Here is a 22,590-nt window from a genome sequence, read left to right on the forward strand (position 1 = left end):
CTTTTTCTTTTTAATCATTGTTTTTATTAGATACTTGCTAAATGGTTGTAGACTGACTAGCAGTTTTATGAGTTCAGCATTTAGTTCCTTTCCCGTTCCTTTCCAACGTGAAAATTGGCTTGTATCTGAGGACAATCTCTGACACCTCTTTTTAAACTCGATGTAGCATGTACATATGTGTTTACAGATTTGCCTGTAGGTTTGGATGCAAAAGCATTTTTGAGGTAGTATCACCTCCAGATAAATTAAAATATTCTCCTCACCTAACTATACCCATTAAAAGTTAGGCAGCTGATCTAATTTAGTCCTATTAGGATTCTTCAGAAAGCTATTTTTCCCTTTGACATTAGAGACATAACAACGGGCAGAGATGCCATATTCTCTGGAGGTGCCTATCTCTAAATCAGGTTAGATATTTTACCTGCAGACAGTAAGAGTGAGTCATACATCTAATATTTCTGGGACTGTCCTGGGAGAAGTGAATACTGAATAGCAAATCTACACCGAGAAAACATGCAAGCAAACAAAACCACTTTCTCTGTAATTTAAACTGCATTAGTTGTCAGAAATAGTGAGCTCCCACCTGCAAGAAATAAATGGCTGGCAACATGGGAAAGTATTTTCTTGGTCTGACACAGTATGTTCTGCAGTATATGGTTTCTGTATCTTCCATATGGTATTCTCCAATGCTAATTCCCCCTTTTCACAATGAGATTTAGCTAACTCCTCCTTTGTAGCCAAGAAAGTAGTAGCACTTGGAAAAGTTTAATAGTAACAATATTTTCTCACAAGCCATATAAGGACAGTACTTTGTATATTTAATATACTTTGTATATTTCATATTTTTATTAGTGGGGTCTCAAACCTTCTGCATAATCATCATTTCATTAAGACTTGTGGCATTCAGGCATGCCCTAATCTCTATCTCAGAGACATGTGGCAATAGGGATTCTTATAAAGGAATGAAGTGTGAATGAAAGTCCGGAGTCAAATATGTGTGTCCTGACTTCCACAGCCATGCTGGAAGGGGTGCCCTAATCACAATGCCAGCCACAAGGGACCATCAGGCTCCCTTGCCATCCTAATCAAGACACGAAGCAAATGAGCCTGAGGACTCTGAGGAAGAAAAGCTCAATTGGCTTAGAGTTGAAATATAATGAGCAGGCATAGCCTCTGTAATTCTTTTAGCTGAAAACCTTACAGTCTTAGTGAATCAGAATGGTGTATTAGGTTCTACTAAAACTAATTGTCTACAAGATTCGTATAGTAACATAATATTATTTTAACATTTTTGGCTCTAACACTGTCCTTATACCTTTAAATATAAAGATTATTTCTTGGAAAAGTGATTAGAATATTAAAACTCTATAAAAGTAGGCATTAGCTGATGATCCTGTCATTATGTTGAGTACCCATGGATTCACCTCAGCACACCTAGTGATTTCACAAAGGCTATTATCTCATGGCTACATCCCCTTCTTCTGAGCTTATTACTTTAAATAAAAAATGTTAATGGTTTCTCAGAAACTCATGATGAGAAATGGAGGATTTCTTACACAAAGAACTATGCTCTCCAAATTTCAAAGCTTGCATTAAACTTTCCAGCAAATGCTTCAAATTCTCAGTCAGCCAATAATATTGCAAGGTGAATTCAGCTTTCTTTTATACTGAGGTGCCATCTGTGTATAGTTTATTACTATTTATTAAATTACACACCACTGCATGTGATGTATAAAATCACTTAAGAATGTGCATTATGCTTTCACATACAGGGAGCATGAGATGAAATTAAAAACTCTGAATCATAAACAAAGTCAGACTGAATGATCTAAAAACCCATTCTGGCCTTAAAATCTGAGGTCATGTATAGATCTCAGAAAAATGTGTACAAAAATATAGGAAATGATGGACATTTTAAACTAAAAGAGCAGACAGACTGACGGGCAAGTATTTGGCTGTATTTCATGTATCACCCTATGGTGGGATAGTAAAGAGAGCTCCTCCAAGACACCAAAATTCTCCTCTTGCTCTTAAACCTCTTATATTGGTGGAGGCTGGGATCCCTGTCATGGTGAGTATGAGCCACTTCTGATGTAATCTATTTTTGTCCTGTTTCTGTTGAACTGCTCCCTCCTCCCTCCCCCCAAAAAACAACAACAACAACAAAAACCACCACCACCAAAAATAACAACAATGACAAAAACAAACAAACAACAATGACAAAAAAACACCCCACACCCCACCTGGACAGATGGGAAAAAAAAAAAAAAAAAAAAAATCAATGCAAACTTTGCTGCTGCAGAAAAATACACCACAAAAAGTGAAGTCCATAGGCGAGCTCATGGGTGTTGTGATATTATTATTTACTTGGGCTTATAATGGAGGGACAGAAGGCAGAGGTATTAAATTTTGCAGGTGATGAGCCTATGCAGGCAAGCAAGTATATGAGCCAAGAAGGTAGAGGAGAACTGGCACATGCTATGCATGGAGAATTATGCTGGCAAATGCCTAACTGAGCAAAAGCCGGAGTGCTTCCATGTGCTGGGATTTCAGTTGTTGCACATAAAAAAAATCTGTACAAAAAGTCATTAGAAAACTTCAGAGAACTTGTCACTATTTCCTGCTAAAATATTGAAAGGTGGCTATGTTTCACTGAAAAAAAGAAGTAATTAATAGCACTCATTATGTGTGAGGAAAAAAAGAACACAACACTTAAATGTTCAGAAATTGTTTCACATACCTGAGCAATGGCACTTGTTTTCACATTTCTGAGAAGTTATCTCTGAAAAAGGAGGTGAGCTGAGCACAACATATCTTCCTCAGTAATGCAGCCCTTTTCCAGCTGACCTCTTTTACAAAACTTTTGTATCAGTTTCTCCCCATGTGCTTTGGTGACATCACCCTGTATATAAGAGAAACATGGACTATGCTGGCAAGTCTCCTCAAATAAAGAATAAATAATTTTTTTAAAAAGACATAAAAATAAAAAGAGGAAACTTGTGATAAGCAAATATTTATCTCAGCAGCATTTAATAAAATGCTATGTTTTTTAGCTCCATAGGTGAATGATCCCTGTACTTGAGTGTGACCTTACCTCCTTCATGGCTGTGAGGATGCATCAATGCTGCTCTCCACTTTGACACAGACCTGGCTACTTTCAGGATACAATCATAGCAGCATAAGCCACAGTTTATGGATGTTCAAAACACGACTTTGGTCATGCACTGACTTCAATGAGAAGCTCCCCTGTATAGATTCTTTCTCTGTGCCCTTTTGCCCTTCCCCAGCTTTGCTTCCCCTCTCTGCATCCAGAAACCCTTTAAAATCTTCACGCAGCACCATCTGTTTTACCCTGCAGTTTCGTATGCCTGATCTGATCTCATGACCTGGTAAGGATGAGGATGACTTGGTTGGGACAATAGTCTGGAACAGGGGCTGGTACTTACACCAGAAAAGATGGCCACTATGGTGCCAGTACAACACAAAAGAGATGGACTGGAAATGCACTTATCTATTTCTATCACTTTTCTCTAAGTTGCTGAGTCCTACTGGTACAAATGTGTAGGCAGTCAGGACAAGGCCTAGAGGGTCAAGTTGTGATGAGAGATTTTGATCTCGCTCCTTCACTTCTGAAAAATGAGGTAGCCGGACAGGAGCACATGCCAGACTTATTTTGGATTCATCAGTAAAAATGCTTTTGACATACAGCTTGCGATTGTTACGCACTATAGGCACATTAAAGGGCATATCAGCATGGCACAACACTGTACCCTAAAGCAATACCCTAGGCATTTATTCACAGAGCTCTAGTGCTAAGTTTTACAGTTAAAATCTAGATTCAGGAAGGAGCTAGACTGTGAAACAATAGGCTTGCAATCCCTGAACATTCGCTGCAGTACTGTGGAGAGCTGGCCTCCTTAGTAAGAGCCAAGTTTACAGTGGGGAGTGTTAGGGCCACTCATTAAATTCATCTGTTTCTGGGAAAGGTATGACCTGCACTGATTTTCTGTTCAGGGAAGCTTTAACCAAGGACATACCTAACACACCAACTAAGATGAAGTGACAGATGCTAGTTAAACACTCATCAGGCATAAGGGGAGTGCAGAAAATCTTTTTGTACAAGGGCCCATTGCTTACCTGACATGTGAAGTGTCAACTTGCATCTAGAAACATAGTAAATAAATCACAGCTGGGATAGACATAGGAGCCTTATTTGTGCACTCTTTCCCCTCAAGCCAGGGCAGAATTATTTTTGTCATATGTGCCTGAATGTGGAGTGTATTTATAAGTGAGTGAAACAATGAGAAAAGGAGAGTTTTTTTTAGTTCTTGGTGGTGGCTATTATGTTATTATGTTATTTTCTTTGTTGTAAATGTTGTTGTTTTTTGTTGTTGTTTTTTAACATTTTTCATCTCATTTACCTTTCACTTCATATCTACCTATAGTTTGTGGTTGTGTCATGCCTGAGTCCTGTGCAATCTTCCTTGTGTTTGTATTCAGATAGAGACAAGTTTTTTTCCATGTCTGCATCAAAGACTTCTTAAAACAGTATCAGTGAAGTCTGTTCCACTGAGCCACTAAGAATACATGCAAACATGCTATTCTTAAGCAGTACGTGTTGCCACAATACTTTATCACACATTTATGTATGGCTATAAGTTTCCATTTTGAAGGAGAGGGTGTTGTAGGGTTAGAAAAGGGGAGGGAAGGCTGGTTGCCAATGAGGAACAAGATATTCAGACTTTTCCGTAGAGGGTTAACTTGGCAACTGTTGAAATTGATTAATCCACCCATTAATGCACATCTTTGTGTACAGATGCCATGTCAAGAGATTCAACTTCTGCTGTATCCAGACCCAGAAATGGTGTCTGGCAAATCTGCAGGCCCTGTGCTAAACTACTCAACACATTCTCTTCCTGGATGAGGTGAAGGAAGATGTTTCACTTCAGTTAGAAATGCAGACCAGTTCTCTAATTTCAAACCCTCCACTTAAGTTCCTGCTGGGACTTCACAGAGTAGCTACTTTCTTTCATGCTAGATTTATTTGAATGACCTTATTATGGAAAATGGGATTTTATATCTCAATGCCCATTACATTATTATTATTATTTTTTTTTTGTTACAATGAAAACATTTCATTAAAGCCCTTATTGAATAGTTAAGTGTGAATCTTGGGAGTTAAAAAAAAAAAAAAATAATAATAATCATTTATTGAATCAGCCTGATCTGGAACTAAGAAAGCATGTAGAGCTGCAGACCTATGAAATGCTCCATGCTTGTGGAGTTTCATAGCAAAATGCTACAAGACACAGCTCAAGTTCACTTCTAAATTAAATAAAGAGCCTGAGTTTTTCCATTTAAGAACAAGACAATTTCAAGGCCAGCCTTTATCCCTTCCTTGGGGAAGAATAGTACCACTAAGATGGAGGGGAAGTGAAGGTAGTGCTATAGCCCCTCTATGTCCGTAAGTTACCATCTTAACTCCACCAGCCATGCTTGTAAAGCTGAAAGACCTTACAAATCACTGACTTCTGGAACTGGTTTGCCCCTGTGCAGAGTCAGGGAGATATCAGGATCCATTTCCTCAATCCCAGAGGGGATGGAGCTGCTGGGGCTTGTGCTGTCTCTACCACATAAGCTCAAAGCGCAATGACCCCCTGCCCCTCAATTAATTAGATTATTAAATTCTTTCTGTAGCTTTAACTTAAAACATAATTTACTTTTTTTGTTTGTTTGTTTTGTTTTGTTTTTTAATTATTTAATGCCAAAATTCAAATGTAGGAAATTCAATGTACTTAAAAGACAAGGGCTTTTAGTTTGGAACTCTTATTTGTGAACAACATGGTTTTATTTCAGCAGCTAAGGATAGGGGAACAGGTTCTGCTTCCTGCTACCCCACTGTAAATTCACTGATTTCAATGGCATTTATTCTTGAATTACCCTGACTTAGCTGCCAGCAGAGTGTGGCTGACTGTGACTCCATGGATATATATACTGTTTATACGTTGAGTCTATTGTTGATTAAATATGCACACAAATGCAACAAGCCATCAGTCAAAGAAATCACATTTGCTCTGCTGCCAGGATATAAACTAAAATCATGAAAAGAAAATGCATTCCTCTGATATATTGAATGATACAATTTCAATAGAAAACATTGCTTCACATTATTTTAATGTGATTAGTGCCTCTGAAAAGCACCGAATTAACAGATTGGAAACGGGTGTCCTCTGTTTACTGTTTAAAACACAACAAAACCCAACAGCTGTTTTCCTCTGCCCTGTTCTACCAGTTTTCTTGAGTCTGATCTGGAGGGTCTCCTCTGATGAAGAGAGGAGATTTCCTTTGCCATTGCTGCTTATTCTCATGAATATACCAACAAGAAAATAATTAGCTTTAGTTACAATGTCTTTTATAAGACATTATTAGCCCACTAAATTTTCCGTGATCTGACTTGCTGCAGCAGCATTCATGTGCTTTCAAGCTTTTTCAGGTCTGAACTTGGGATCGAGAATTGTAAGTCCCACCAAGCACCATTACAAAAAAGATCCATTACTTAAATACCTAGTTGCCACCTTTGCATCAAAAACCTGTTTCTTTTTGGCTCTCTTGGATGTCCATATGCTTTCAGGCTATCAAAATAGAAAGCCAATGTTTAAAACATCTCATAAGAGACTTATCATACAGAATTTCTAAATAGAAGTGGTTAGGTAGGTCCTATCTGCTCCACCCAATTATTTTAACTATATTAAAAGTCTCTTGTGCATTTTTGCCATCTTGCAGCATTTTAGGTTTAGGGATGTAGCTGTAAGGCCTAAGTAAAAATATTCACAATTAAAAAATAAAAATAAAAAATAATGAATAGACAAATATCTTTCCAACTCTGAGCATCTCAATAATCCATATTTTGCTGAGAATACTTTGCATTTAGCCATACATTAATAATGAAGATGTAGCACTTGGATGTAGCACTGATTTAATGTGTGCTTCTTGGTTAGTCACAAATGTCGTGATATTCCATCATTTTGAGCACTTGTACGAAGTACTTGGAACTCATAATCAACTAAATCTTTAAGTCTGTGAAAATCTGACCCTTAAGTGGAGGGACTGGGGCAAATGTCAGCATATTCCTAAATAAAATTCAGAAGAAGAAGGGCAAATATTTCACAAATTCTGTCATAGAGATTTGTTTGTCATCTTTCTCTTTTGTTCCTTGATTGGTACCTTGTTATCTTTAGTGATGAATATTTATGAATAACTGCATTGACTCACTAGAACTCTTCAGGGAATGAGTTATCACATGCCATTTTTAAAGATGAAAACATCCAGCCACACACTAAGTCTAGTACTCTTACTGGCAATGAATGAACACCAGCACAGTCCTTCAGAATCCTCAGGTCTCATCCATAATGTTTTGCAAAGAGTCGAAATATGTTGCTATTGACTGTAATAGCAATGGTAGAAAGTATACATATTTATTTATTTATTTATTTATTTTAAAAGGAAAAGTGTCTGTGAGATTCAGTTGCCTACCTGTGCATTTCCTAGACTGCTGTTAACAGAACCTGAAAAAAGTAGTAAGTGATGTTAGGAGTTAGCACTTTATCATTTTATCTCATGTATTTATCCAAAGTGCAGAGCAGATAACTTTAGCTATCGTCCTCAGTACAAACAATAGCAACAACAAAAAAGAGAGAGAAAGAGTTCAAGGCATTGTCAAGGAGCTGTTCAGCTTTGGCTCTTAATTAAAGTAAACATAGTTAAAAACATTTCCATTACAAGAGAATATTTTAACCTCTCATAACATTCTGACCACATTCAAGTGAAGGTAGAATCCATGATACCTCATGAAAAGTGCTTACAGTATAAAAATTTGCCAGTATAACAGCTGCCAATTAAAATAAATAAAAAAGAAAAAAAAAAAAAAGTGATTTTCATTACGCTGTGCTCATTTATCACTGGTGAAATGCAAAGATGAGACCTTCCATACAAGTTCAGACATATGCCCTTGAGAGCCTTGAATGGCTTTTCAGTGCAATTCCAAATGTTAATATGCCCACATGAATGCAGATCCAAGAGAGGAACCTACTACGCTATGTAGCCATCATATTTACCTCAGTGAGTGAACATCATGTATCAGTGTGGCTTGATACTTGCCACTTTGGAGCTGCACTGCATAATCAGCAGCATGGGCAGTTTTTCCTTAGACTCCTGTCCAATTTGATTTGAAATCTCCCTGATATTAAAGATATCTTTATACATACCACAAAACAAGCTAGCAGAGAACTCACTTGAATAGTCTCTTGATTTTTTAAAAAAACAAGTTATATTTTAAGTTATAAAAAGTGAGAGTGGAAAAGAGAGAGTAGAAGGGACACCATGGCCACAGAATAATAAACAGACAAGTGGGAAGTACCTTACACAGCTCTAGTATGCTGTATCCAAATTATTGGTCTAACTCCTGGAAAACTTCATATCAGATGGGTACTGGCAATTTGGAAGGGCTTTAGGAGGGCAATAGCACTGAATGGAAAACCAGAGGTTTAATGAGATGAAAGATTAGGAGAAATAAAGTTTCAAGGTCTAGTTTTGGAGAACACATGATAACATACTATAGATTTTCTGAAAGGAGGCTATTCCAGAGAATTATATGGATTACATAGGACTTCTAGAAGAAATACAATATAGGAGGGCAGAATCAAGAAAAATGAGTGCCAGGGGTAACAAAACCAAACAACAAAACCAAAAGCAAAACCAAACAAGAGACAAACAAGAAAGAAAGAAAGAAACAAAAACAACCTCAGTTTACCTGAGACAGAATTCTTTATAATCATCTACAGGGAGGGGAAAGAGTGTCAATTTGTTAATTTAAAAGGAGCTAGTGTAAAGCATTACAATCATATGAACTGTGAGGGAACAGAGTTACTGTATCCCTGCAGAGATATTTTAATGTTGTATGACAAATGTTCAGATAAAGATATGAAAGAATCTGGGTGCTATTTATATTTATTTTGTTTTGCTTTAAGCAAGCATTTGATGATAGATAATGGGGAAAAAGTGTTAAGCACAGGAAAGATACTTAGTTGATGATGTCTCTACTGGTATTAGGCAAGTCAAAGACAGATTTGCCAGGATTGTTCAGGAAATTTAGCTCTCCCAAACTGGACTACGTCTCCTGCTCCTCCATTGGCAATGGGGAAGCCTTAATACTTTTGGACCAGTGTTATTGCTGCTTTCCAGTTCTCCGATCACCTGCTCCAGATGGAGAGAGCTGGTGTGCAGCTATGATGTTGAATGGGCAAAACATAAACCTCTCAACTGCTTAGCAACTATGTCTTGTATGCATGACAAGTAGTGTATAAGTAGGAACAAGGGCTAGAGCTCTCTGTTTCCATCGAGGCTCCATCCTGGTCTGTTATGCTGCAGCTATACTAGATCATCCACTTCCTAACCATCACATTCCTCTGCTATTGTATGAGTCTAAGGCTGATGGCTATCAGGATGAAGTACAGACTGATTTGTCACACTCACAGCAGTCTGCCTGAGATGAAGTTGAGCCCACAGCACCTATTTATTTGTTATCAAATGGTCTGATCCTTCATACATTTATGCTTGGGTTGGCTGCCATGTTGGGTAGACTGCCATCATACTGAGTCAAAGGGAATATATGCCACTGAATACCAGCATAAGTGTTTGAGGATTGGGTCCTAAATCTCTTTGTGATGGTCAATATCTTTCAAACTGAGTGATATTTCACTAACACATACTGAAAGGTAGACTGCAGTCTGGCAGTTTTTTAAGAAATGGGCAACTAGCATACTTATGCCTGATTCCTACAGCCTTCAAACCTTTGAGTGTTCTCAGTGTCCATTCTCTGCTTTTCAGCAGCTTCACTAGAAGGCAGGTCACAGCTAATAAGTAGAATAGAAGTTTGGTTTTCAGGATTTTCTGCATTTTAATTTCCTCTCTCAGAATAGTTTTGTCTGAAATCTGAAGTTTTTTGTTTGTTTGTTTGTTTACTATCATTATTTTTTTTTCATCATAGAAATAGAATGGGACAGTGCATAAGAGGTCATTTAGCTTTTAGCAATAACCAAGACACTAGTTACAGATCAAAATGCTTTCATGCTAGGTGTATATGATTCAGAGGAAGAAGACTGCTTTTAGCTTTAAAACCAAGAAAGGCACATAGAGAATGATTGAGGGGATGTGGTAATGCTAAGAGACTGCTGTAGACCTTTGGTAGGCCTTAGGATGCCTTATAACTTCAGCTTTTATGCTAAGGCCAAAAAGAAATGTCAAGGAAAGATGAATTAAAGGAAATGGTCATAGACAAGAGGCTGTAGAAAGAATTAACTTTTCACCTCCTCAGCTAGAACTGACCACAGACCAAGAGCAGACTGGTTTAGGTAACCACAGAAGATAAAACTCAGGCTAAAGGTCAGACCTAGTCTGCCCAAAGACAGGATGACAAATTAAGTACATCTACTTGCCAGAATTAGATAATAATGAAAAGGTTTTGCTTCAGACTGACATTCTTTTTTTGCTTTGAGCCTATGTTCTACTGAGGTTCCCACCTCCAGATGCAAGGAGACCCCATGATACCTTTAAATGCAGCAAATGAGGCGTGACCAAACTTAGTTCTATTATACTGCAACCAAATAATCTTTCCTAGCAGCTTAAGAAATGTTGCTAAATTTACAAATGTCACAAGTAAATTTTAATATATTTAAGTTTATAATTTTTTTCTTCATGTGTACTTGCTAATAAAATATTTGTATTATCCTTTTACATTAATTCACTCTATTCATTGACTAATAATTTCAGTAAAGTATTTTATAACTGATTCTTTGAAATACTTTACTTTTTACTTTAATGGTTCTTTGAAGTCTTTTGGTTCCTATACCATAGTGAGGCATTAACATCTCTCTCAAAGCAAAGTAAATTATACCTGTGCCATTCCTGGGACATGCTTGTCTAACTCATTTTAGATATCTTACTGCTGTTCAGTGACCTTCTGCCATCATCAAAAGGTACTTCCACCTCAATTGTGTCACAGCTTATGTTTCATTTGTTCACACACACTCACATTAAACTTTTCTCAGTTTAGGGCAATTTCCAGAGTTCACTGAGGTCAGTGGAATCACTTGTACTGACTCTAATAGAATCAGGCCCTCAGAGATGAAATTCTTATTTTATGCATTTTCACTGACAATTGCAAGATCATTTCACTTTAAAAGGAAAATTTTTAGAAAGCTAAGCAAACATCACAATTTACAGGTGAGCAGTGATATTTACCTTAAAATGGATTTGTGAACTGAAAAAAAACTTTTTTTTTTTTTTTTTTTTTTTTTCCTCTTCTCCACATGTAGAATCTGGTCGTGGTAAAATGCAGAATATGGCTGAAGCTGTAACAATACTTTCACTGGAAATGGAGAAAATTAACTTGCCTTAAATACAAAGAGAGAACAGTAAAATGCTAAGTTTTAATATATATTAAAGAATTTGTGTAAAAGTAAAACAGAAATGGATGTATTGTAACAGTTTTCTCACTGAATGAGTTTTGTCTCCATGAACTATTTGGGATTAGGCTGTGATTCTTTTACAATGCATTTGCATTTACTCATATTGCTTTAGTGACAATATGCTATAAAGAGTACTTGATCTGCAGCTCATTATTGAGCACTGTTTTCTGGAAACATAATTACATACTGAGTTTCGTTTGTCTGATTGGGGGAGTGGTGTAACTGTTAGACTTAGGTTTCCGGTGTCAATATTACAATTAGGATTTTAAATTCAGCTGGGGGCAAGTTACTGTGTGATCCAAATGCACTGAAAAGCCGTCTACTATAGCAGCCCTGGATTGTAATCATATTGCTCACTGGTAACCCAGAACATGCAACCTTGTTCATAAACATGTTCTATGGGCTGAAAGTATTGAAAGAACAAGCAAAGTTCTTCAATCCCTGGTTACTGAGATCTGTTCTGGATTAAATACTATGTTTTGCTTTTGCAATTTTTTTTTGGGTATTATTATTATTTTTAAGTAGGATTATAGGCAAAATCTAAGCTCTGTGTACAGGGAGATGATTTTTAGATACGTGTTAATAATCATTGTTATTTTATTTAGTAGTAATTAAACTTTACATTAATAATGCTGTTTTTGTGGGATCAGATTCCAAGTTGTGATGCTGAAAATTTCAATATATTTATCTTTTTATTACTATTATTTATGTTTAAGTACCATGCTATTTTAATCAGGTGTCCCTTCACCTTCCTTTACATAATTACTATATATTTACAGTATTAATTCAAAATTAATGGACATTTATTTAATTGTTAATTTAATATTAATTGTGTTTCTTTAATAAAGCTGCTAATGAAACATATTGGTAGGTTTGTACTGTGGAACCAATTATTCCCTACCGTATATGTAAGTAGTATAGGCCAGATAGTAATTATGTTCCTGAACATAATTGTCACTAGAATTCCATGCAAGTTTCTTCAAAACTACACATAAGCTTTATTAGCTTTCACTTTCAGTAGTTCACCTCCAAACTTTAGAATAACTATTAAGATGTCCTTTGAACTAGTTTTTGTACTTTTAAGAGTTCACATTGAAGCCTGTGTATTAAAACTACTCAGAGAACCTTCCCCAAAATACCCATAGAAGTGAATTTTCAGGGATGGAAGATAAAGTGAAAGAAGTCTCATTTTAAAATTGATTTGCTAAATCAAGTTTGGCCCACTAATATGAACTACCCCCACTTGCTTCCCAATCAGCCCACCTCTCAAACAATACCATGGCAATATGAAGCAAAAAGTACTTTTTTATGAAGTCTGATGTAATCAAAAGACAACAGGCCAGAAGGATAAAATGACAAATTGTTGTTCATAGAAGCAGATTTTGCCTTTAGAAGTGTCCGTCATGGTGGTCTATTCAAATTGTTGTCATTTAATGATTGATAACATTTCACTATGTAATTCTTAACCCAGAGCAACCTTGCACTCTATGTAAATCATGAAATGTGCAGTTTCTTGTAGCTCAATTAAAGTATTTTCATTAAGAAGTTGTCTATCTGCTAGAGGGACTCTATGTGGAATTTTCTTCTACAGACACTATCCAGATTTCTGTGGTAGGCCTCCTCGAGTGTATGAACCTAAACCACTTCTGGTCCATGGTATCCTTGCAGTTACAGTGTTTTAACATTGCAGGATCTGGCTCATGATGAACTCAGAAGTCCAGTTTTCAGGTGTGTCTGTGCTAGAGTGGACAGTGTCCCTCTCTGGTGGAGACAAACAGCAGTGATCAAATCAGAAAATAACACTCAAAAACTGTGCAATGTGAGACGAGTCTGGGGTGAACACTGAATGTGGTGGAATGAACTCCTTCTTGGTAATCGTGTTCTGCCTGGCCATATGAATTTTAATGATCCCTATTTTAGCAAACATAAATACCATTGTTCATAAAATTATCATCTTGGTCATAAAATTACCTTCCCCTTTTTAAAATTCTGCTGAAGTTATTGACTCTGTGACCCTCCATGACAGAAATCCCACAGGCTGATTACATGCTGTGTGAAGTATTATTCTCCCTCTTTTGTTTTACATTTACCTGTCATTAACTTCAAATGACCCTCCTGTTCTGGTGTTCTAAGACACTGTTAAAAAGATGGACTGGCTACTTTTTAACTGTACCCTTCATAATCATAAATGCTTTAATTAAATCAATTTTTCATCACTAAATCAACCTAGCTCTTGCAACACTCATATGCAAATCTTGCTGTATCCCTAACTCTATTTTCTGGACTTTCACAAATTTTAAATTCTCTTACCATTCACAATCCAAACTGAGTTCAGTATTTATATCAAGGCCCACCTTGTCCACCTGCAAATAAATATTTCTTATTTGTAACATGTGTATTGGGTTTACGTGGCAAGGTTTTGGTAGCAGGGGGCCATAGGGGTGGTTTCTGTGAGAAAGATCTAGAAGCTGCCCCATGTTTGGTAAGGGCCCTGCTGCTGACCAGAGCTGAGCCAATAAGTGATGTTGTTTGCGCTTCTGTGAGAGCATATTTAAGACAGGGAGAAAAAAAAAAAAAAAAAAAAAACAACAACAAAAAAACAAACAAACAAACAAACAAAAAAAAACACTGCGCCACACAGTAGCTGGGAGAGTGAGAGGAGTGAGGTGCCAAGGTCAGCGAAGAAGGAGGGGGAGAGGTGCTCCAGGCACTGGAGCAGAAGTCCCCTGCAGCCTGTGGTGAGGCCCATGGTGAAGCAGGCTGTCCCCCTGCAGCCCATGGAGTACCATAGTCTGAGTTCCTTGACACTATCACCTCTTCTGTGATAGGATTACTCCTCAAACCAGGCACGGAAGTACAGTATAATAAGATATACAGGGAACCAGAGAGGTGTTTTTCTTCTTCTCAAGATCTATGAGTTTGTGTCTTCTAGAAAGATGATCAGGAGTTGGGTTGCTCTGTATGTTCTGGCTGATATGGTGTTTTCCTTTTCTTGAGTTGTCTGTTTGGTACTCCTTGTTATCATTTGCTACATGGGTGCAGTGAAGGAAATATTATACCTAAAATTGTTTTCCTTAATCTTGCTGAAATGTCTGGAGGGATTATTCTCTCTGAAACTCTCTCCTATATGCTTTGCCTTTCAAACCACACAGGACTCTGCCTGAAACATTCAACTGGAATCTGAGACAAAAAAAAAAAACTCATTTATGATCGTTAATTTTCAGATTTAGAATCTACGCCCTTAGCTAGAGACCACATGGATTTTAAGACCAAGACCAAGTTTTCAAAGGCATTAAAGTGCCTTATAAACCATATAAACAAGTAATGAGATTTGGTTTCGAAGTCAAAAAGCCCCCCAAATGTGCAGCTATTATTCAAAATTTCTGTTGATATGTAAATTCACGATAATACAGTTCTGTGGCAGTAACATTTTTTCAAAGTGTGTAATAAACATTAAAAATATTCTAAAGTGATGCCTACCACAGGATTTAAAAGCAATTGTTTATGTTATTCTACTTGCTTTTGGATTTTTTGCTTCAAGCTTTGCTTTATGTCTACAGTAAGTCCTCCAGAGCTTACAGAGCAACACAGCTGTGATCTTTCTTGCAGAGAGCTAACATGCTTAACTGCACGCTTATAGCATGTGGAAAGCTCTTACCCATCAGGCAGCACATTACTACCTGAGTGGTGAAAGCTGTCCGATCTCTCAGGGTTCAGAGCAAACTGTAGATATTTGCCCTGTGCAGCAACAAAGCGTGGCATCCTCGTAGTTAAAGTCAGGAGCACTTTCCGTGCATCAACAGTGTATTGTAGGAAACAGTGGGACATTTTCTCTCTTACTCTTCAAACACACCAAATGTAAACTGTCTGAACCACAACAGTCATCTTTGTGTGTATGAAATAAGCAGGGCAAAAAAAGACCCTGTGAAATAGCTGTGGTTAGCGGCTTGTTGAGTGGGGGTGGGTGAGGAAAGAAACTCTCTTTGAATCAATGTGATAATCGATGACATACGGCATCATACTCTCGCCTGGCTCCATTTTTTCCCCACATATGGCAGGCCTCAGTGACTTCCCCATTTTTTCTCCCTCTGCCCCACCCTTATCAGGCCAACTGGAAATCTGTCTATTGTTTTTTAATGCAGATACATTTGAAAACAGGCATAAATCTTCAGACAAGCCTGCAGTTTTATTGGGGAAGGATTGTTTGCAGCCATGGTTTGTTGAGGAGGCTGATGAAATGCCTGTGCCTTTGCTGTGTTTTCCCATACCTGTCTGGCTGCGTGCATAAGCCCATGATGTCACTGGCCAACAGGAGCAAAAAGCTGAGTCAGGGAATTGTATGCTGTGCTTTACATTTGGATTTTTATGAACTGCAATGCAAGCACTATGAATGAAAATCATAGCGTGTGCTTCTGATCCTGTGCCCCTTTTTCATCTATTAATTTTGGATCCATAAAGCAAAGGCTGTGCTAGATGTCCTTTGAGTGGATATGTGTTTGCTTCTAAGAACAGCTTTTACATCTCGTTTTTTGGCTCTTAGTGGTGGCACAGGCAACACAGGGTGTTTGCTCACAAGACCAGCTTAAAGACTTGCATTTTAGGCAGAAAGTCCTGCAGATCTGTGACTTTGTTGATCTCTCTTTTTTTTTTTTTTTTTTTTCCTGCTTAGCTAACTGAGTTTAGAATTTCCCTGTACTCACCCAGCATTATTTTAGGGAAATTGCTCTGTAAATGAAATGTGCAGTCTGAGAAGTTAAGGATAATATCCAAGTTTTACTTTGAAGTCCAGATTTTCATAGATGATGGAAAAAAGTTTTCTCATATTCTTTCTTTGTGTTGAAATAACTGTTGATTTTTTACAATTTTTTTTGTTACTGTTTTTGTTACTGTTCTACAGATAGACAACGTGAGACACATGAATTCCTTCAAAGCTTTTCCAAGATAATTGAGCTATGAAGAAACTATGGGAAATACTGAAAATGGAAGATTTTTATTGCTTGCATTTCTGCTGAGCTATTGATTGTCTTGATAGAATTTAGCTGAAAAATTCACCTCATTTGTAAGTGATGTAAGCAGGGTGACCAAAAGAACTGAGACGCAAAAACTCTTGAGATTGGAGTTTAGGAAGTGGATGAGTATTTATTTACTATTGGCCACATAATGCAGTATTTAGAGAGATAAGGAGATAACCAGAAAGGAGGACCTTCAAGTCTTTGTCATTCTTGTCAAGGCACATCACGTCAAGGGGTAGTTTGAGTTTCAATATGTTATGGAATGTATGAAGTTATTATAGCAGTTTTTTGTGTTCAGGCAATGTACATGACTGTGTGGCTTGCCAGCAGGGATAGAAATTTTGTGTCTTGGAATGCAGTAGTGCAATTAAAGGTGGCTTTTTGAAGAGCAGCATGATCACACTGATGAAAGATTAATACAAGTGACAAATTGTGTTTATTTTTTTTATTATTATTATTATTTTTTTTCCAACAAAGACACTATTACCTGCCCAGCTGTGTAAAATACAAACAACAAGTGTGTCAGGCACTTTAAATAATATAAAACCAGGTACACCTCTGGCCAGTAAAAAGATAAATGCTTCTTGTATAGAATAAGGTGACATGAGATTGTTGGTAAAACAAGACATAAATATAAAGACTGGGCAAGGAAGGCCTCTGTAGAGTCACGACACTGTAATAGAATTATTGTGCGAGTTAGATTACATGATCTTTTTGGTATCAAATACTACCCCCCCCCCCCAAAAAAAAAAAAAAAGTGACAGACTGACATCAAATAAAATAACATCTTTTATAAATATTAACTGCCTGATCTCCTCATGTTATTATGCTACAATCACACAAACTAATTGACTGCAATCTCTAAACAGATATGTAAAAGTACATTGCATTTTGGGAGGAGGCAGGAATAAGTAACACAAAAAGGCTAAGACACTGCTCTGCATCCTACCAGGGAAATTCTGTAGTAAATGACTAGATATTAATCCAAATGGTAGAAGCATTTCTGCAGAAACTATTGTACTAGTACACTGACGTACACAAAAAGTGGGGTATTGCTGGTCAAGCATTAGCTACTCCTTAGATGGTTTTATTGTAACGCCATTTTGTCAATTTTATTAACAACATTTTTCCTCAAAAAAGATATATATGTTTATTCCAAAACTGCTAATGTGTTTAATAAAGCGTCATTCTTTACTCTCTCTTTATCCATTGGACGTAGACAATTATACTCTGAAAAATTCTCAAATTGCCACTCTATATCAAAACAGATTTTATGACTTAAATTCAGTATCAATCATATTTAGTCATATACCCTGCATTAGTTTTAATTCATTTCCATGTGTGGTTATTCACATAAGATAACTTTTCACATTCTCAACTACATACTGATGATCTATTGATTTTAAATCAAGTTCATTATCCATGTGAGTCATTCAGACTCACAGGAACCTTTCCTTTGACTTGAGAGGATTTGGTATCAAACTAAATCCCTGTCATAATTTTTAATATCTATTATTTTTTTCTGTTCTTCTGTTAGTAGACAAGCTGCTTCCAAGCAATTTGCTTGAGAAGAATGTGATAAGTCATCACAGCACTCTTCAACTTCCATTCTTGGTGAGCCACATCATGGCATAGAAAGACATTTATTGCCCTATTTCTGTGGATATCTGGCACATCATTACCTTATTTAGACAAATGTAACACATTTGAGCTTGTATATTCTTGAATGAAACCAAAAGCATTAGCATGGAAAGGAGCAAATGATGATTTTAAAATGTATAAATGATAGAACTTTTCAAAACAGCCCAAATTAGGAAATGACTTTTCTGACAGGTGTTTTGCTTATGGGAAAGATTTGGTAAATATGTTTGGTTAGTAATTCATAATAAAGTTGGGTAGACATCGTGACCTTCTGAAGCTTTTCCAAACCTGTCTGAACATCTGCTGAGCGGTGCCTATATATCTACTCAGCAGTTTTTTATTATTATTAATATTATTTTATTTTTTTATATTTATTTTATTTATTATGGTATGACTACACATTGTTAGAAAGGTCAGTGTTAAAATCAAACCTCAGAGAGAAACTCTGTACATGAATCTAAGACTATTCTTTTGCTATTATAGGTGCTTGAGACACAGAACATTGAGACGACTTACTAAGTGGGATAGAACTTTTGGCAGTGTGAAGGATTTGGGGTCATTTTTGATCTTTACTTTCATTTAATCTAGTTGCTCACAATCTCATTGCCTTGGTAACAAAGCCAGGTTGAAGCTGTGTTTTTTATCTCTGCATTTCAATATGAGCAGCCTTGCTGTTTCTTCATGTCAGCATTCCCAACATGACTCTGTACTTACATTCTCAAACAAAGTTTGTCTCTCTTCTTCTCTTTTCAACTTCCCCCCCACCATTCTATTAATTATTCTTCTCTTGAATCTCAGCAAGGTGGGTTAGATCAGTCACAGTGCAGGACTTATGTAGCTGTACAGCTTCTGGATGGAGATTGGTCCATGTCCAGCAGTTCTGAATATGGATAAATGTAGATAAATGTTCAGAGCTTCTGTGTCTGTTTTTGTAGCGTGGCCTACTAAAAGTGTCATGCAAGGATTTGAAATGGAACTTTTGCCTTTATGGGGGGAAAATGTGTAAACTTTGTTGTGTATGGGATAATTTGTAGCAAAGTGGGTAGGAACTTCAGGGCTTTTCCTGATATTGAAATGAAAAGACATAGTGCTCTGAAGTCATTATCAAAACAGTAAACATCTCAGGTCTGAATTTAGGCTTGGAAAATGTAAAATAATAATAAAAGAATCTCTTTTTTCAAGTGAAAGGACAAAACAAAGTGTGGCTGTATCCTTCTGATATGGAAATTACCTGCATTATGTTCTTCAACTTTTAGAGTGAGACATCTGGAGTCCTGTCTTTCTGGTATGATTTCTCCCAATAGTGTAATGACTTAGATTTTTACTTTCATGCTTTCTCATTCACAAGTACTGGACAAAGCGTAAAAGCAAGAAATATATATTTTAATTTAGCTTCAACCATTCGAGTTTACCTCAGAAAAAAAAGTCTTGTCCTTGGATGATGTTTTTTTTTTTTTTTTCTACACATCTAGTCTGTTCTAAAGTTACATGAGGTTAGTTCTGACATTATTCTTTTCATGTAAAGTCACCCAGACTGCAACCTTGCTTGGATGCATTCCATGACCTGGACTTCCTGTACTGCTACGCTGAGGCCTGAAGATCAGCTCAGAAGAACTGTTTATGTCTGTGATCAGCTAAAATGAAATATGGTGATGCTCTGTTTTTTCCATATGAGTTGATGGCTATAATCCACAAAGTTCACACAGATGAAATGATTTAATGAGTCTGCAACGAGGAGACTCCAAAATATCAAGAGACTTTATGTCCCTTGAAAAGATCTTCGGGATTGGGAGTGGAAATAGTGTTCTCTGTCCTCCCAGTTGGAGACTGGGACCCAAGAGGAAGGAGACAAATGGATCAGGTGCATGACGGTCTGTGTGGCTGGTGCTGCACTGAGGGTTTTGGCTTGTATGATCTCAGACACACCTTTGAGAGAGCAGACATATTGACACTGCATGGATTCTACCTGACCTGTACTTCTGAGTGTCAGAAATGAACTAGGAAATATTGACACTTTAGGAAGAGACAGGGTAATACCCGTGGATTGTCCCAGAGGAACTGCGGAGGGCTCCTCTAAACAGGTGATACAATTGATAGCAACCAGCTGAGGTGCCTCTATACCAATGCACACAGCATGGGAAACAAGCAGGAGTTGGAAACCACGGTGCAATTAGAAAATTATGATCTAATTGCTGTCATGGAAATGGGTTATGACAAATCACATAACTGGAATAGAGAGCTACAAGCTTTTCAGAAGGGGCAAGGAAGCAGAGGCAGGGATGCTGCCCTCTATGTCATGGAGTGAATAGATTGTGAAGAGCTGCCTCTGAGAAACAGACACGAACAGGTTTACAGTTTGTGGGTAAAAATTAAGGACCAGATCAATAAAGGACGCCTTGTTGTTGGGGTCTACTACATCTACCCTGATCAAGGTGAGCCTGTTGATGAGGCCTTCCTGCTTCAGCTACAAGAAACATTGCACTCACAGACTCTCAGCCTGATGGGGGATTTCAACCACCCAGATGCCTGCTGGGAAGGCAACACAGCAGGCTGTAAGCAATCCAGGAGAGTCCTGGTGTGCATCAAGGATAACTTCCTGGTCCAGGTTTTGGACAAACCAACAAGAAGAGAAATGTTACTAGACATTTTACTTGCTCACAGATCCAGAATACAGAAATCTGTGTAGAGAAACATTACTTACGGGAATCTTGACCAAATTAGCCAATTTGGCCTGTGAAAAGGCAGACAGCTCCAGTCAAATAAACTGGGGTGTATTTATGGCACAGAAATAGAGCAGACCTAAGATCAAGGGTCTGGAGTCAATATATTTGTGAAATAATCAGAATTCAGGACTCGGAGAAGGTGCACTGAAAATGTGTGGTTTACAGTGAAACCAGCATGGAGGTGTTCGAGAACTCTTGGGACCAGACCCATTATTTATGTTACTTTTCTCATGCTTCTCAGTTATTTAAAGGAAGATCTGGAATAAATTAAGGCATACCAAGTTTTGAAAAAAAAAAATAGATTGGCAAGCTGGTGATGCATTAAAAGTGGGGGTCTGCAATGAGACAAAGGGCTGGAGTCTGGCACTACAGGAAGACAAAGGATTTGAAGAAGAGGTCCAGTAAGAAGAATAAACTCCAATATGTACAGTTTCAACAGAGAATGTGTTCTAATGAATAGAAGGACATCTATGGGGATTTCTCTGATCTGTGGTTCATTACTCATATTCCCTCCTCAAATTTCACCCATATTGACAATAAATTTAGTAAGAAGCCCAAAGAATCTTGTATTTGTTAAAATTTCATGCCATCATCAACATATTCTCCACTAAGACTTAAGTTACTTCTCCCCACTGCAAATAATAGTTTCCATACTTTCAATACCTCGAGGGAGTTTGAAAATGACTAATTGATGGTTTTTCCCTGTTTTAAATCATTACTATATTTTGGACTTAGAAATGTGTGTCTAAGTCAGCTAGTCATCAAGTGAGGAATTAGTCTCCCTAGTGCCAACAGTAAATTCTCCAGTTCACTCAGCAACCAGTTGAACAACCTCCTCAATATTTAACCACGTCAATTGTAAACAGGCAGATTCTTTGCCTATGTTGTTTTCTCAGGAGAACCTAAACCTTCCTTGTCAAAATATATGTGTTACAACGGACATTCAGCTGCTTCCCTTCTAATGATGAACTTCTTCGCATTGTATAAGGCAATGACTGTTGTTGTCATGCATCCATTAAAACCCCATCCGCAGAGCCATGTACAGAGCAGTGTGCCTGGCTGGGAGTTGTGAACTTGCAAAGAACTTGTTTGTTGTGATGTTTTTTTCGTCTCTGGAGTGTTGGATGCATAATATTTTCAGGTAACTCCAACTACTGTGTGATATTTAATCACCTCCACTGCCTCCCAGTAATCACTTTTATTGCATTATGCTAGTCAGCATATTCTGTGCACTTTAATATACATGAGGTTGAGGGAGGAATATTTTTCACTGAAAGCTTTATGGAAAATTTTGCATTTATTGATTCCTGTTTTTTTTTTTTTTTTTTTTTTTTTTTAAATGTTATTCTTAGAAAATCGATGAAAATGATTGCTGTGGCCATATTTGTTCAAACAAACAAATAATACAGTATAATGACAACACTATCTCTCATTTCCACATTTCACCTGGAGAAGGAAAACATTTGATCTGGAAAGCCTGTGTACTACATCAGTCTGCAGGAATATCTTTTATTCATGTGTATTAAAAAAATATGCAAAGAGTTTGTACAAGTTGGGTAGGCAAATATATATATATATATATATAGTTTGACAAAAATAAAGCAAACTCATCCAAACAAGCACTGCAGATTTGGGACTTCTGGGGCCAAATTGTCAGAAGCACTCCTGCTATCCTTCTTCAGAAACATG

The 22,590-nt window shown here is 37.2% G+C and overlaps 1 long non-coding RNA gene across 1 annotated transcript in view; it reads right to left on the reverse strand.

Annotated features, from left to right (window-relative positions):
* Window positions 1-2,746: 2,746 nt before the first annotated feature.
* Window positions 2,747-22,590, reverse strand: part of LOC118168468 — a 122,450-nt gene continuing 102,606 nt past the window's right edge. The window contains exon 3 of the long non-coding RNA XR_004751577.1: window positions 2,747-2,902. This is a non-coding gene — a long non-coding RNA (uncharacterized LOC118168468). The remainder of the gene's footprint in view (window positions 2,903-22,590) is intronic.

Source organism: Oxyura jamaicensis, chromosome 5 (genome assembly GCF_011077185.1).
Source record: "Oxyura jamaicensis isolate SHBP4307 breed ruddy duck chromosome 5, BPBGC_Ojam_1.0, whole genome shotgun sequence".
NCBI lineage: Eukaryota > Metazoa > Chordata > Aves > Anseriformes > Anatidae > Oxyura > Oxyura jamaicensis.